Here is a 16,216-nt window from a genome sequence, read left to right as displayed (position 1 = left end):
TAGTATGCATTTATTCTCAGGAGTGAGTATTCCCGGGAACATAGTGCTAAAATGGATGGATACCTCACCATTGTGCTCCTAAGAATCTCACTCTCCTTGAAAAAATTCATGTTTAAATAGAATGCGTTCTAAAGTTTAAATAAAATCTCTTCATAAAATTAAATGAACTCTCCCATTGCGTTTTGTTAAGGATGCCAAGCGGAGAATCAAGTGGTAAGGGTAAAAAGCGACCCTCCTCCGATAGTACTACCTTGGGTAGTAGTACAGAGAAGGATCACAAATTTCTTACAAATCTAGATCCCAAAACTAGGGAAATACTCGTGTGCAAGTTGGACAAGGAGAGACAGCAAGTGTCGGGTCCATCAACCTCTGTAGAGATCTCCCAAGGCACCACCAAATGTGGACCTAGGGAGAGAGAGAGAGAGAGCCATAGTTGATGTAGATAATCGAGCTCTAGTATAGGTAGTGCCATTGGGGGGAATCAAAAATCGACTCTCAAACTTCGACCACCCTCCATGAGTTTAATAGGGAGTTTGAAATAATAATGGATTCCAGAGATACTCGGGTTATAAATCGAATGCACAGGCTTGTATCCTCTGAATTTAAGAGGGTGGTGATGGATTTCCACAAGCACCCACAAAAGAAACTGAACTATATTCTTAATAGATTAAAGGCATAGTTCCTTGTGTCATGTGAGGAGCTTGAGTTTGACAACTGCTAGATGCTAAATAAAATGGCCCAAGTGCTAAATTCACGAAAAGATCAAATCCTCAAGAAGGCTAAGGCTGAGGAATCCAAGCCTACTTGGGTCCACCTAGAAGATTGGAAAATTGTTAAAAAGAAATTAAAGGACCCACAAAAATGTGCTCAACAAAAGAATGTAGCAGCAACCAACGAGGAAGAGTAAAGTGGGCCAATCCCACTTGGACTTTGGTGACAGGGCCGCCTTCAATTTTTTTTTGTAAGTACCTCTTCTTTCACTCTTTTAGTGTGTAATTTTGGGTTGCATGCCAATCACTTAAACTAACGTCTACACTTATGATGTTCGTGTTTGTGAAAATGGGCTAGGAATGTACGGATGAGGAGTACATGTATGCATACAACAATAACATGAAAGCTCTAATGAGCCTACTCGTGCGGAGAGAGGAGAATTTGTACCGTTCCTCAATGTAAGCCCTTATTACATTTATTTTTTTAGAAATGATCTCAAAGATTTATATACTAACCATGAAAATTATATGCCGGTTGGTTGAACAGGAGGATGGAGATGAATACTTGAGAGAAGCTCGCCAGGAGGATGCTGCAACACGTGGAGAGGGTGCCAGTGGGTGTGATGATAGTGGAGAGGGCGCCAGTGGTAGTGACAATAGTGGAGAGGATGAGGATGAGAATGGGAGAAGCGAGGACTAGCACTCCATTCTACCCAGATGATGGACATAAGGAGACAATGCAGACCTGTATATAGTGTCAATATTTTACCTTAATGAACAATTATAAACAACACAATACAATGGCCACTACAGTGTAATACATACCTTTACAAAAGGGTAGATTAGGGCTTGGCCCTTAAAAAAATTGGCCACAAAGTTTAGCATCGAAATGGCTTCGAGATTTTTTATCAGCGTCAATGTTAGCATTGATATTACCATCGGAAACATATCCCATAGTCGATATTATCATCAAAAAAAGCATCAAGAAAGACTGCAGAAAACTCAAGAAACTGTGGATGTGTACGTTGATATTACCATTTCTATTAGCATAAAAAATCTGTATAATTGAATTTTTGACTTAAATGATGATGTTAGTATCCACACTTTCTTATCCATGCTAATATAGACGTTTTTTTGATGGATTTTAGAGTTTGAAAAAAAATCATGTATTTTCCATCAAAAATGAGCTCAACTGTTGTAGTGAAAGTAGAAGAGGTAGAGTACACCACATTGGTGAGCATGATAATCCCATAGGTATTCCTCTTACTTGCTTCCCCACTTTATTCCCTAGTTGAATAAACATGTTTTCAGTGAGCCAATTTGTTATATAATTAATAATGTCATGTTTTTCAAACTTCAAACTTGCTCTAATGCTTTTATCTATCCATATCCCATTCGATGTTTAATTTATGTCATTTGATAAGAGAATGGATTTTTTCCTTTTTGTTTACAATGCTAATGTGATTACTTTCTCCATTACTTCTTGCAACCCATTCTCTCTCATCAATGGGATTGCCTCATAGCATTTTGTTATGTCCCCACTGATATGACACTATAAATATGCTTGGGCAGATCTAGTGTAAAATCATAAGTCTTTATCATCAAATAAATGCAACATCTTGATCCACTGTGTACGAAGATTTCTACTTGTAAATCATTGCAAGCTTCTTGAAGTGGCATTAGGCATGTTTTTAGAAGTGACTTTATTAGAACTACCATTTGGGCAAATCAACAATTATGGGTATTCGTTATCTAACTGAAGGATTTTTTGTGTGCTTTCTATGACATGGTTGTCTTGATTCTTGTAGTTCACACATGTCAGTGGATATTTCCTCTATCAATTTTGTGCTACACTTGAAATCTTCTCCTTCAAGCCTTTCTAGTGCTAATTGTCGTATTAATTTTTTGCACATGCATGCTACATTATTTTGACCCTTATCCATGTAGCATAGATATAAGTCTCTTTTGAATTCCTCAATTTGTCCTTTCTTTCTAGTCAGTATGTCTTCAGAGTCGATTTGATATTTGCAAGTAATAGAGTTTTTAAATAACTGATCTAGGTCACTAGTGAGGATTTTAATAATGTCCTCTCTAGCGAGGCTTCCACATACGACTTCTGTGAATTGATTCCATGTGGATTTCAATTCCTCTTTCACTTCTTGAAGGTTGTTTGGTCTTAATGGGATATGATTCAATCCTTTTTTAATAATTTCCCACAGACGTCAGTCTTGGATTATTTTTAAATCACATGTTGCCACATGACCAAACTCATTTCCTTTGAATGGACATAGCCATTTCTGATTCACATGCACATTCAAAATGTTTCATTTGATTTATATATCCTTTTTTTGTATATTTTGTGTAAGTTTCCATTTGAAGCCAACATTATCCCATATATTCATGTCAAATTTCACATGGGATTTTTGGACCATTTTTTTAAACTTCTTTATAGAGATAGATTCTAACATTCCATTGACAAATAGTACAAGAAAATAGAGTAATTGAGATTTCTCATGCTTTTCAAAACCAATACAACTATGTGGTAAATGAATAATACCTTTGCCTCCGTCCTCACGATGCATGTGAGTCTACAGTCATTTCCACAATCGTCACACAAGTAAGTCATTTCATCAGCTAAAGCATACTTTTTTGATGTACTAGAGTAAATACTGCTGCCTCCTCCCCATACCAGAGCTAGAGGACTGAATTGGGAACCTATATTCATGACATAAGATCAAGATGATAGTGGTGGAGTGGTTTTTTGTGGTTTGTATTTTCCTCCTATGGCTCCACTGACTCTTCCATGTCCTTTGCCATAGGATGCCGGCTTTGGGTGAAATGATGTTTGTCCTTTTCTCATCTTGTCATCCTCATACAAAGTGATGTGTCCAGCAGGCTTAAGGATATTTGTATAAATTTGATTCCTTTGCACCATCCACACAGGTTAAAGATCTATGTTTTGGTCACCACAAAGACTTGAATTCTCCAAAGTGCGCAAAGACTATCGATGCCTTGACTATTGGTCTAGCTTCATTTGCAAAACCACTTGATTAGCGTTAGCGTTTGAACTTTTAAGGACTGGCACTTCATCAATGAATTGACGTTATTCAACAGGAACCATGCTGCATGGTAAAACCATAGAATGTATGATTTACACATCTCATTGTTTTGGGCCGAGGCATATAATATATGGACATAGAAAGTTCCAAGCTTCATTCAAATGTTTCTTTTTTGTTTTTTCCACTCTCTACCTTGGAAGTTTTGACTTGTGAGAACATTCCATATGGGCATTCACATCGATCAGCATCAAAATGGCTGATATTGAAGCCTGCTGTTAGCTTGTAGTTTTCTGCATCGATCACATATTCTTGGGCCTTTACTAACTCTTTGGAGTGCTCATTAAATTCTCTTCCTTGTTTTTTGAAGTCCCCCATTATTGCCGGAGCACATGTCAATAGAAATTGGTGCTAAGAGTCAGTAGTCACCAAAATCCATGCTTTGTTATTAATCAATGCTAAATTTATTTCCATCTACATCTTCCAGGAATATAAGGGTTTGCATGTGGAATTTCAGTGGGCTGTAATGGTGACCTATCGAGGGGTGGCAGAGTATGGTGTCTTTGTGTAATAATCTCTCTTTCTTCTGGAGTGAGATCATCTATAACTATGAGGCTATGAGTGCCCATTGGGCAAGGAGATGTGTCTCCATATAGTCTCTCTTCCTTTACCCATAAATTTCAAAAAACCTTTTCATTAATGGGGGAGTTATAATGTTCTTGTTGCTATTTCTCATCTTGGATTATCAACTCTTCAAGGTGATTTTGAATCTACACTAGCTTTATGAGTGAAGCTTTTTTATCTATGCAATTCAACCGCCATAGTTTGCACACCAAACTTCTACTGTTACAACTGAGCTAGTAGTAGTAGAAGAGATTCGGGGTCATTTTTGAAAGTATTTAGGTCAAGCTTTTGGACTTTCTTCTGAAACTCTAGGGCTCATATGATGACTAAGAATGTTAGTGCTATTGGGGAAGGGAGTGCTAAAGCTATATCATACCCCAAAGAGATCAAATTCGCATGCCGACCATAACACCCTACACATGCATTTGTTTTAGTTTAATGGTTTGTTTATGATTTTTTCAAAAAAAACATTTGTCTTACTGACCAATAGAGGATACATCTATGAAGTCCGTAAGCTTTGTGTGTGTGTTTACAAAACATATGCAAACCATTTCTCTACTCTGTTGAACTTTGATTCAACACATTGCAATATTCAATACAAATCAAATTCTAAGCATTATTTTGTATAATATTACAATGCTTCATATTGGCATGCAGTGATTCAATCGAATGTTAAATTTCTTATTCTAATGCTGTCTTTTGAGAGCTTTCCAAAAATCTAGATATCAATCAAAATAATACTGATGATATAAATACCCCAATATACTATTTGAACTTTGTGAAATTTATCATATTTAATTGAAGGAGAGATACTAACCTGCCACCATCCAAAATAACATTTTATTAGAACAAGATATGTTACCATGGGAAGAAAGGTTTAGAATGCATCTCCCTAGTTGTTATCCATGTCACAATTAAGTAAAACAAAAATCACAAATAATGATGTTATGTCTAATATACATATATTTTGCTCTTTTGTCTTTGTCTTGTGCTTTGACATTGCAATGAACTATTATTTGAATTGCCCGATTCTATAAGTCATTGAGTGTACCTTGTCTACTACCATTTTGTTGTTTACATTAATGTAGAAGTTGTTGATGTTTGTAATATTGTCACTTGATACAATGTAATTTCCAATGTGACCAAACATATTTTGTTTACTAACGGCTTGAGTATCCAACACATTAAATAGTCATGTTTAATCGTGGCTATGACCATCACTTACTCCATTTTGACAGATCAATTTAAGCTAATATGTATTTAATTACTAAGGAGAGGAAATATAACATCTAATAACAATTAAATCAATAAATAAATAAATTATATATATATATATATATATATAGACATATACATACATACATACATACATACATACATACATACATACATACATACATATATATATATATATATATATATATATATATATAGAGACACATATATTTTGTTTAGTAATGGCTTGACTATCCAATACGTTAAATAGTCATGTTTAATCGTGGCTATGACCATCACTTACTCCATTTTGACATATCAATTTGAGCTAATATGTATTTAATTACTAAGGAGAGGAAATCTAACATCTAATAACAAATAAATAAATAAATAAATTTAATATATATATATATTTATATATTCATACGTACATATATATATATATATATATATATGAACCACAATCTAAATCTATCTATTTATTTATTTATTTATCTAAATAAAGAAGACAATAACAATGTGTGTGTGTGTGCACATGTGTAATGCATTCTCAACCAAAACTGTATTTAAGCAATCTATCTTAGACATAGATTCTTTTTACCAACAAGTAAATTTATTGAAAATTCTAATACTATTTTCATGGAGACATACCTCTAGGACCATGGCCTATAAGGCCACTCCAAAAGATAAAAACCAAGCACACCATAACTATGCATGATTGGCACCGAGAAGATTAAAATGAAAGATTAGAAGGAAAAAATAAATAAAGAATAAAATAGATATCTATACTCGATGCTAAAAATAAGAATGTTAAAACAATTAATGAAGCCAATAGTAGTCATAGAATCTAAACTATATATATTCATATAAGTAAATAAAAGTCTCTAAAAATTGATATATATATATATATATATATATATAACTATAACGCAGACTTAATAAAAGCCATAATGAAGACCTTAATAAAAGCCATAACGAAGACCTTAATAGTTTTAATCCAAAATAACCAAAAAAGCGTTAAACTTAGAAAGATCAATTGAATACTCCTAGCTATTATAGTTAGATTATCAATATTTAAATTAAACACAAGGAGACTATGAGCACGACTTAGAAACTCATCTTGTTAAATGACTCTATAAAAACTATAACTATAACTATATGTGTGTATTTAAACTTGGACATATAACTATATAGCTATAAAATATATAAGAGAGAGAATCCCAACAAACAAAGATTGAGCCTAGAGCATCATTACAACTCACATGCAATCAAACAAATAAGCAACAAGACGCTGACACTCAATTAATTAATGTTGAAGGAACAGGAGAGGGCAATGAAGAGCACAAAGCACCAACCTGATGCTCTAGATAAAGATGTGAAAGGAAAAACTATTGAAGAAGCCCAGGGTTTCCAGTGGCTTAGTGTGAACCAAGCCAGGGAACTAAACAGAGTCCCACCTCCTCCACGATTAAAAGGCTTACAAGGCTAGACTCCAAAGCACACACTGAAAGCCGATAGTTACGAGCTATATGTGCATGAGAGAAGAGAATACCGGATGAACTTCTCACTTGTAATGGCGGATAGGAGAACAACCATGAAATCTACTCGCTAGGACCTTCATGAGTCTTGAGCACATAGAGGTCATTAGAAGCCAATCTACTCTAGAAGCCAGCAAGCACCACGGTACAAAGAAAGGAGATGTCGGTCACAAGAATTAGAATGAGCGAATAGAACGACGTGCAAAATAATACAAAGATGCCACCTTATAAACAAAGTCAGGTAAAACAAGGGAGAGCTAGCACAGATGAAAATCTAACAACTACTTACTTGACAAAGAGGAGAGCTTACGTATCAGTCAATCTGACTCTTAGAACTAAGAGACATTTATCAACGGACACTCCAAGCACCAATAGAGCCCAAAAAGCAGTAGACCACCTACTTGAAGGGTGGTGACCGAACCTTTGAAGCTAGGAGAGACGATCAATAGAAGGGATGAATTGGCTGCAACCTTACAAGGTCTAGGCACTAAGGTCGATAACTATGGAAGGCTAGTATTGAGAAGAGAAGAGACACTAGGTTTCAATGCTTCAACTCTAAGCAGAAAAGAAGTAAGAGCGCCAGCCACTAGCAGATGAACTTTGCAAAAATTCATACAATGGACTGTGATCCTTCACACCCCATGACACACTCTCGGTCGTGGTCTTTTGTATTGCAGTCTCCATGTCTTTTCTATATACCATTTCGAAATTCTTAGTATCTTGGTATGTCCTTTCAATTTTGATCTTGGCTTGTGTGTGTGTGTGTGTGTGTGTGTGTGTGTGTGTTGCAAGACTTTACTTTTGACAAAACCCATACAACTTTTATACAAATTTTTTTTACATGATGTGATCATGTATTGATGGAACAAATCAAGGATATAGAACACATTACTGATTAAGATTCACCCCTCATGAAAAAAAATGATGAGACAATTGTAATTCATAATGATGTTGAAGGAATTCCACTCACCTGCATCCATCCATAAAAAGGAATTGTGAGAACAAGAAACCTTAACTATGGGACTTCTGCAAGCTTCGTTGCTGAACTCCACTTGTTATTTGATGTCACAACAACATAAAAATTTACAATTTCATTATAGAACCTTAGCAGGCAGTGCTTCAAGAGGGATCTTACTATTGGATTCATATGCCTTTAGATGCTCCATCTTTTGTATTAATTTTATGCAATCACTGTTTTGCCATTGCATGATTTCCACGAGTAAGTTGTAGTGCTTACATTAACATTAATGCAGATTATTAACATGCATGTAGAGCCATTACTACTCCATGTCTCTCGTATGTACCCCAAACATACATTAAGCCAAAAAGTCATCATGCCTATGCGTATAGAAATACCTTGTGTCTTCTTAGTAGCTTTCATTTCGTATATTGAGGACTTATGCTATGGGTTTTATCCTCGCTCAAGGTCCTCCCTCAAGGGTCCTAAAGAGCTTTGGAATCTCCAAATTTGCAATTAGTGTCACTAGCATTATACTTCCTCTCTGCAAACGTTATCATAAGTGTTGCTTCATATCCCACATGAGTATTTTTGTCTTGGAGCATGCAATCGGCCAACATGATTTACTTTGTATACGATTTTTTTTGTATGTAGACTGCCTTATGTAGAATACATAGCATATTATCCACTATTGTTTATCGTCCAAACGCGCCCTTTTTGTAAGCCAGGGCATTGCATAGTCTCCGTTTACTGCCCATTCTGATATGCTCGCCATTTATGCACTAAGTATCATACACTATGAACGTCTGTTATACACCGTGAATTTTTTTAAAAGGAATTATTGCACGAAATTACCTGCCTAACGAGTTGTTGTGTCTCTTATTTCTTTTGCTTCTGCCCATGCATCGTCAAATGCCATCATACGGTCTTCCCAGTTCCACAATATATCCATGCCGCTTATTTGTCAATTTGTATTAGTCAGTAGTGTGCTGACTTTAGCCTGGTCGTGAGTCGTATGTCCACAGTATGAGCATCCCATTCTCATTTACAAAACTGGTGTTGCACCTTCGTCAATCATCTCCAAAAGAAGTTGCAAGAAAATACGTGCTGCTATTGATGCGTATCTAATTACAAAACTACGGTCAATCACGTTGTTGCTGTTGCTCATGAGCCTAGGGAGAGCCCTCCCAAACTTTCACACTAGCTACTAAACTCTCTCAGAGGTCCTTATGCACTATGTTTGCCAGTCTATTGCCTCATCTAATCATATGTTGAGTCTGCATCCACACACCAGTTACTTGCACCGATTGTGTTCCACGTTACCATGTATATATTATCACTAGCAAGTAGATACTAGAGGTATTGACCGTCACTGGAAAATCATGGATCCTTACCTCTGCATTTTGACTTGCTAGTTGCCAGCGCTTCCCTTCTTATCGCTCGACTATTCTTCTTTTTGTTATCTCTATTGGCGTTACAAATCCTTTTTTGTGATCTCCAGCCCAAGTGCGTGATGCAAGACTCATGTTCATCTCCTTTTGATTGTTCACATTCAAGTGCTATCAGCCGTCATCGCAAAAGTGGCATAAACTACTGATGCTTGTGAATCTAGTCCATAGTAGAGATGGCGCACAGATTCACGATATCACCTCACCTCAACGCTCTCAACTGGCTCCTTCCCTCTAGCCTTCAAAGCTTCGCAACTCAAAGAATTATGTGATAGATGGCAGCCAAGGACGGAGTTGATATTATCGTGGCTCAATGGTCCCGGTTCATTTCGATGTTTGCATTCCCATGCAAATGTGGGTTGTATTGATGAACTATTTCCTTTGTACACGTCATCACTTGTAAAGATCCTTTGTATATGATAATGTATGCCTATATATTATGCCACATAGGTTATCTTTTTTTCCCCTTATATGCCTCTTGCCCATGTCCCCATAATCTATTACTTTAACCATATCCCGTGCCATGTACCTCAAACTTAACTTTGCCCTTGAATGATCGTGTTCATATGTAATAATATTGCCCAAGAACATTCTTATATGCCATACTATATCTCATACTAAAAGCATTCATTGCCTTAATTTGTTGGAGAAAGGTACGTATTTCCATTTCGAGCCATTACATACTTCATCATTCATATATATCACATTACGCTATCCTATAGCCATACCAGCATGTGTGGAGCATAATGTATACTTCTTCCATATCCCAAGACACACTAATGTGTGTGTGTGTGTGTGTAAAATGAAAACACTTATAAAGCAATTTTCACAATTTAAGACAATGAAGCAATCATAAGTGTTTGAAAGTACCAAATAATACCACTAATTCCTTGAGATGAAGCAATGAAGCAAGCAAAAGGTTTAGGTAAGAAGCAATTAGAATTGTTGTTTACCACTAATTCCTTGAAAGATTTGAAATGCTCCTAAACTCTATATAATAATCTTCAAGTAACCAAAGGAATTTTTTGCACATGGCCTCTATAAATATGCAAATAGTTTGTATATAGGATTCAAGTAAGGATGATGAAGATTTTGTTATTATAGCAAATCTTGCATAGAATGTTTTAGTCACTCAAATACATTTTGGTATCCCATATCTTTCCCACTTTCATCTAAATAACTATTGTAGATGCCATCTTGTTCTTGCAAATGTGGACCCAATATGACACTATTTTGATATGGAGTTTTCATGTGCAAGTATATGTAGAAGCCATTTATTAGAGCTTCATTTGAATAGGATGAAGTTTAGAGGAAACCTTGACCATAGGGGATTCAATATCCCTTTAATATTTATTTTTGTTAATGGAATGGTTTATGCTCTGTCTTTAGGACTTTTATAACACATGGACAATTCCATGCAATATTAGAGTGTCAAGGTTTGTGCTCATAAATTTCCTTCTAGAAATAAAGTCACAAACTCAAGGACAACCAATGGAATATGCCATGACAATAAACAAATGATTCTTGCATCTCAATGGGCATTGACACCTTATGTAACTAGATTTTATGGTATGAATATGCACATGAATTACTTTATTTGCAAAGACAAAACCATTTCTATGCCACATGGTCAATATAACCCCCCTTTCAATACAAATCCACGCACATGATTCCACCATAGCTTATGTCCACAGGGATATAAGCTATGATTCCACCTTAGCTTATATGCATGTTTAGACAAGTGTATGCCTTAAAAGGAAAACCATCATTCATACAATGACCTTCCATATATCATCATGACCAGAACCAAATGTCATCTATAAATTGGAACATGTCGTAGTAGTACCTTTAAGAAGACTAGATGCTTCAAGCATACTTTTAGATGAACTTTATGCAATATCATGGCACCACATACTTCAAACAACTACCACGTGGTAGTAAAATGTATTTCTCTTACCTTGCAATGTGGTATAGTATACTTAGCTTGTAAAACCTAGGATATTCAATAAGTACTTAATCTTTCTTACATAATTGAAATATTAAAATAAAAATAAAAACCCACACACCCACTCATCCACCCATTTGGCCCTATTTAGGGGCAACCTGCCCTATGCCTGATCTATAATTAGGAGGATCAAATGTGGGCTATCGCCTTGCTAGGCAGGTGAACTACAAATGGTTGCTATGGCTTCCACACATAGTTGAAGTCTTGTATGCAAAAATTATATTGTAAATTTAACATTAAGATAGATAGTTTAACAAGCTACTAATAATTTACATTCTGAATTAACTAGACTCTTAAAAAATTTCACCTATTACTTCCCCTAATTCCAAAACGACCTCAAAGTAAATTTACTTTCCATATTCTCATGTGGTCTACAGCAAGTATGTCAAAGTGTCAAATTTGATTCCATTATACGTCCATTGTATTATATGTCCATTACATTACATGTCCAAGTGTAAATTTGATTGCATTATATGTCCATTGTTATACCCTACTATGACTTGATGACAAACAAGTTGGCACAACCTAATGCATGAACTAAAGAGAGAAAAATTGTAAGAGAGGGGGGCAACCACTATAACCAATGGCTCCTTACCACCATTGCTCTAATGAAACATAAAATCATTCTTAAATGTATAGGTTTTGAGCCAAATAATTTTACAAATGCGAAGCATAGTGAAGACAATCAAGTTTGACTTTGAATCTTAGCCATTTGAGGCTTGAAAACTAAGAAAATGACATGAATGATGTGTTTGAAACAGGAAAACACATGTTAACAAGGGATGTAGGTGTTATTGGGTCTACACCTAATAGATCTTACTAGTCTAACTTCACAAATAAGAGGCATCTATCACTACTATATATTAAGTCCAAGCAATAATGGAAACATTTAAATGTTGTACAATACCATCTACTTCAATGGTACCTTCAACGTCATGATAATAAAAAAGGTCCATGGCTATTGTAATCCACAAAAATACATGGAACTAGAAGTGTCTTTGCAAGCCTACACACGCAAAGCCCTTGTTATAAAGGTGGTCATATACAATACTTTTACCTTGACCTTTGTTCTTTCTCCACATATCTTGCTTTTACATTCTTGTCTCACCACCCCCACGTGTTTACAGCTTAAGGTTTACAATGTCTAATGTAGCTATAAGTGTAAAGGTGTAAAGATATCACATTAGCAAAAGTTTTTCCTTATAAGATGACAAGTGCAACCTCCCTAGCCAGGTGCAATATTTCAAGCCTTATGGTGTGTAAAGCCTAAAATACCTTGGGGGAATCTCATAATATTTAGGATCTATGAGCCCAGTATAAAAATAAAATTAAACTCTTTATGTGAATGTAATTGTGCACTATATCAAGAATATATGAATATCAACTCATGGTAACAAGGAATGAAAATGGTCGACTTGATTTTCACGTTAGCATAAGCAATAATTTTAACAGACAAGTAGAGACATAGTACAAACCATGGCTCTCCGTAAATGTGTTAGTGGCGTTTTAACATTAAGATATTGTACTAAGCTCTAAAGTTCACGCATTTGCCTCAATAATTTCAAAAGTAGAAAGAATCAAAGTATTAAACCTATATATTGTTTATCACCCATTGTAAACGATATTGGTCATGGAAACATAATATATTCCTCTATTGTTGAAGGATTGTACACTATTTATCACCCATGTAAATGATATTGTTTATCACCCATTGTAAACGATATTGGTCATGGAAACAAAATATATTCCTCTATTGTTGAAGGATTGTACATTATTTATTAAGAGTCAACCACCAAGTGCAACAAGATATCATTTTTTAATCTCGATATTTACTTTTCTTTATTTTTCTTTCTAATTTTCTTACAAACACCTCATTTGCTCTAAACATCCATTAATATTCTACTACATAGCTACATGTATTGTTGCTATAGTAAAAGGTCGAGGGACACCAAATATTAAAATTAGGCAAATCCATTAATATTCTACTACATAGCTAGTATGCATATTATTGCTATAGTAAATGGTTGAGGGTAGCCCAATACTTAAAATAAATCCAAAATTTGTGGCTAGGTTTACTCTATCGAGGGAAAGATTGAAAGCTTTTGATTTCATTATTACTGATTGGCTGCTGTCCTTCATTCAAGTCATAATGGAGCACATAATAGTGGTGAGTGTATCCATCATCATTTGTAACAAATACAAAGAGTATTGAACCTAGTTATCTTCTTGTACATTGAGTTTGACTTTCATGAAAGGTTATGCTAAAGGCATTTCAATTTTTACATTGTTACATTCAAGCACTCTTTGGGATTGTCTAAAATGTAGGTAAGCTCAATAATTCACAAGAATAAAATGTATCTTTAACTTAGTTTCATTCGAAAATTGCATGTTTAGAATGTAACCACATGGTACCTTGTATTCCAAAGCTTGGAAATTCCGTTTTGTATTCAAAGATCTTTGGTCACATTCCCTTGGGGATTTTCTTCCACATGTTTTCCAGTAGAAAGTTGCATAGGAAAAATGTGGCTCCGTATTATTTTGTAGTCATGGAGACCCTCTCTAATGTTAAAAGATAATTTGTGACCTTCCCTTTGCCGTTTTCTTCCGCAGTCACCCACCCCCACCTTCATCTAAAAAGAAAAGTATTAAGCTTCAAACCCTAGAGGCTAATAAAACAATATCACATGGTGGTAAGTTAATTACTTTATTTCACTACAAAAGAAGAGGACTTTGTAAGAAATCTCTTAATCCAGTTGTTGATTTTATTAGTTACTCGCTTAGTGTATGAGTTTGTAATGTTTTCATCATTTGAGCATTATTGTGAAACTTTGTATGTGGCCCCTTTAACTTCCATGAGAGTGCTTGTTGGATATATGGTGTCTCTTTGTTTGATTTTCTAGGTGACAAAAGTATATTGGTTGGTTGGAGTGATGGGATGGGAGGACACATAGAGAAATGTCTTTGTCAACTTAAAGAATGGAGAAAGGTGAAGGGACTATGAAAGGTGAAGGCCTACCTGCTATGAAAGCCACGTCTCACCCTTCTATACTGCTATGTTATGAAAATAAGAAAAAAAAGGCATCAAAAGAGAGAGGATAGTTTTTGGAGATTAAGATATGCAAGGGTATGAAAAATAGAGGTGGGAAGTGAAATGAAAGGAACGAAAGCAAGTTGAATGATTGAGAGTGAATGCATGTAATAGGGAACTTATGCTTGAGGGAAGTAAACAAATCAAGATGGAGTGTAGGATGGAAAGTGCAAAAAAATAGGTGGAAGGATGATGTGGAGGCTAGCCCATCACTCTCTAGAGTGTGAAGGGTAGATGTAGTTTTTGTTGGTAGGGAAAGGTCTAGGTTCACACTCTATAGATTGTGGAAGGTAAGTGTAGTCTCACGTTAGGGTCTTTCTTCGGGGCCAAGGGAAGGTTGTCTTTGAACAAGTTTTTCCTTGGACAATTCATGATAGGCCAGTATAACCATTTAACCTAGCATAAAACCATGTAATGGCGACAAGAGTGTAGCCCCATGCACGACCAATTCATGATTTCCACCTTTGCCAACAATTGCTATGCCTCTATTTGTGTGAAACAAAAGGTATTGATTTTCACACGAGAGTTAAGATTTCTTAGCTCTCCTAAAATTTTGGACAAATGGAACATTGTTATTACATCGTGCCTTCCATAGTGGACACACAAGGTTGATACTAACGTTAATCAAGATACATAGTTGCATACTAAGACTTACATCCCTTATAGACAACACTATTCCAGGGTGGATTGGTAAGAAATTTGGGTCATTATGTCCAGGTTTAGAGAATGTTCTTCCATTGATCTAGTACATCAAGATAAGGTTTGAGGTTGATTAATCGGAATGGGTCATGTGGGTAGGCCTTTCCTCGCCTAATTTGAGATTAATAATGAGCTTGAGTTAAAATTAAAGGCTAAAATTTTGGGTACGTAGTTTTCAAAGCTTAGAATCTTGCATGTTAGCTATAAGGGTGTTTATGGACGACTATACTTGCCCATGGTGCATTGAATTCATCTTGGCTATCTTTTGAAAAAAGGGAAAAAAAGAAAAAGAAAAAAGAATGGCTCTCAATTGTGGGTGGCTTGGCTTGTCCATGATCTAGGGGCATGCCCATTGTGGGGCAGTTTGTAAAACACCTAAGGGTTGAGGTTGAGATTGGAAGGTTGGGTTACCAAGGGAAGAAAGCTAAAAACTTGCATGATGTAAGCATTCAAAATTTAACGGTCCAGCACGGAGTGCTTGCTTGGCTACGAGGGGTGGTGTTGCTAAGTCGTGTAGGAGAGGGAGATGAAGAGTGGATGATTTGGAGGGCACCGACGTCCACGGTGCACGGTAGTCCTTGCTGGCGCGCTGTTTGGGGCAATAATAAACGTAATTAAATATATATTGTCGTTGGCGGGGGGATACACAGAGATTCGGCAAGCATCCATCCCGACTCCACTCCCAGCCCCACCAAACAAGAGCAGAAGAGCAGAGAAGAGATACTTTGGCGCACAGTGGCCTCCGCTGCCCGTCCGGCTACATGTCGGACGGCCCGTCCACAAAGAAATGCGTTGCTTTTTTATGTCCCACTCGGTCACCCACCGACGGGCCTTCCGCTTTTGTTGCCTTGTCGCTCTCTGCGGGTCCCGTCTCT

This window comes from Dipteris shenzhenensis, chromosome 14 (genome assembly GCF_047967505.1).
Source record: "Dipteris shenzhenensis isolate YYH24624 ecotype China chromosome 14, Dip_SZ_1.0, whole genome shotgun sequence".
Lineage (NCBI taxonomy): Eukaryota > Viridiplantae > Streptophyta > Polypodiopsida > Gleicheniales > Dipteridaceae > Dipteris > Dipteris shenzhenensis.
The sequence above is the reverse complement of the archived record's forward strand: the minus strand, read 5'-3'. Positions refer to the sequence as shown.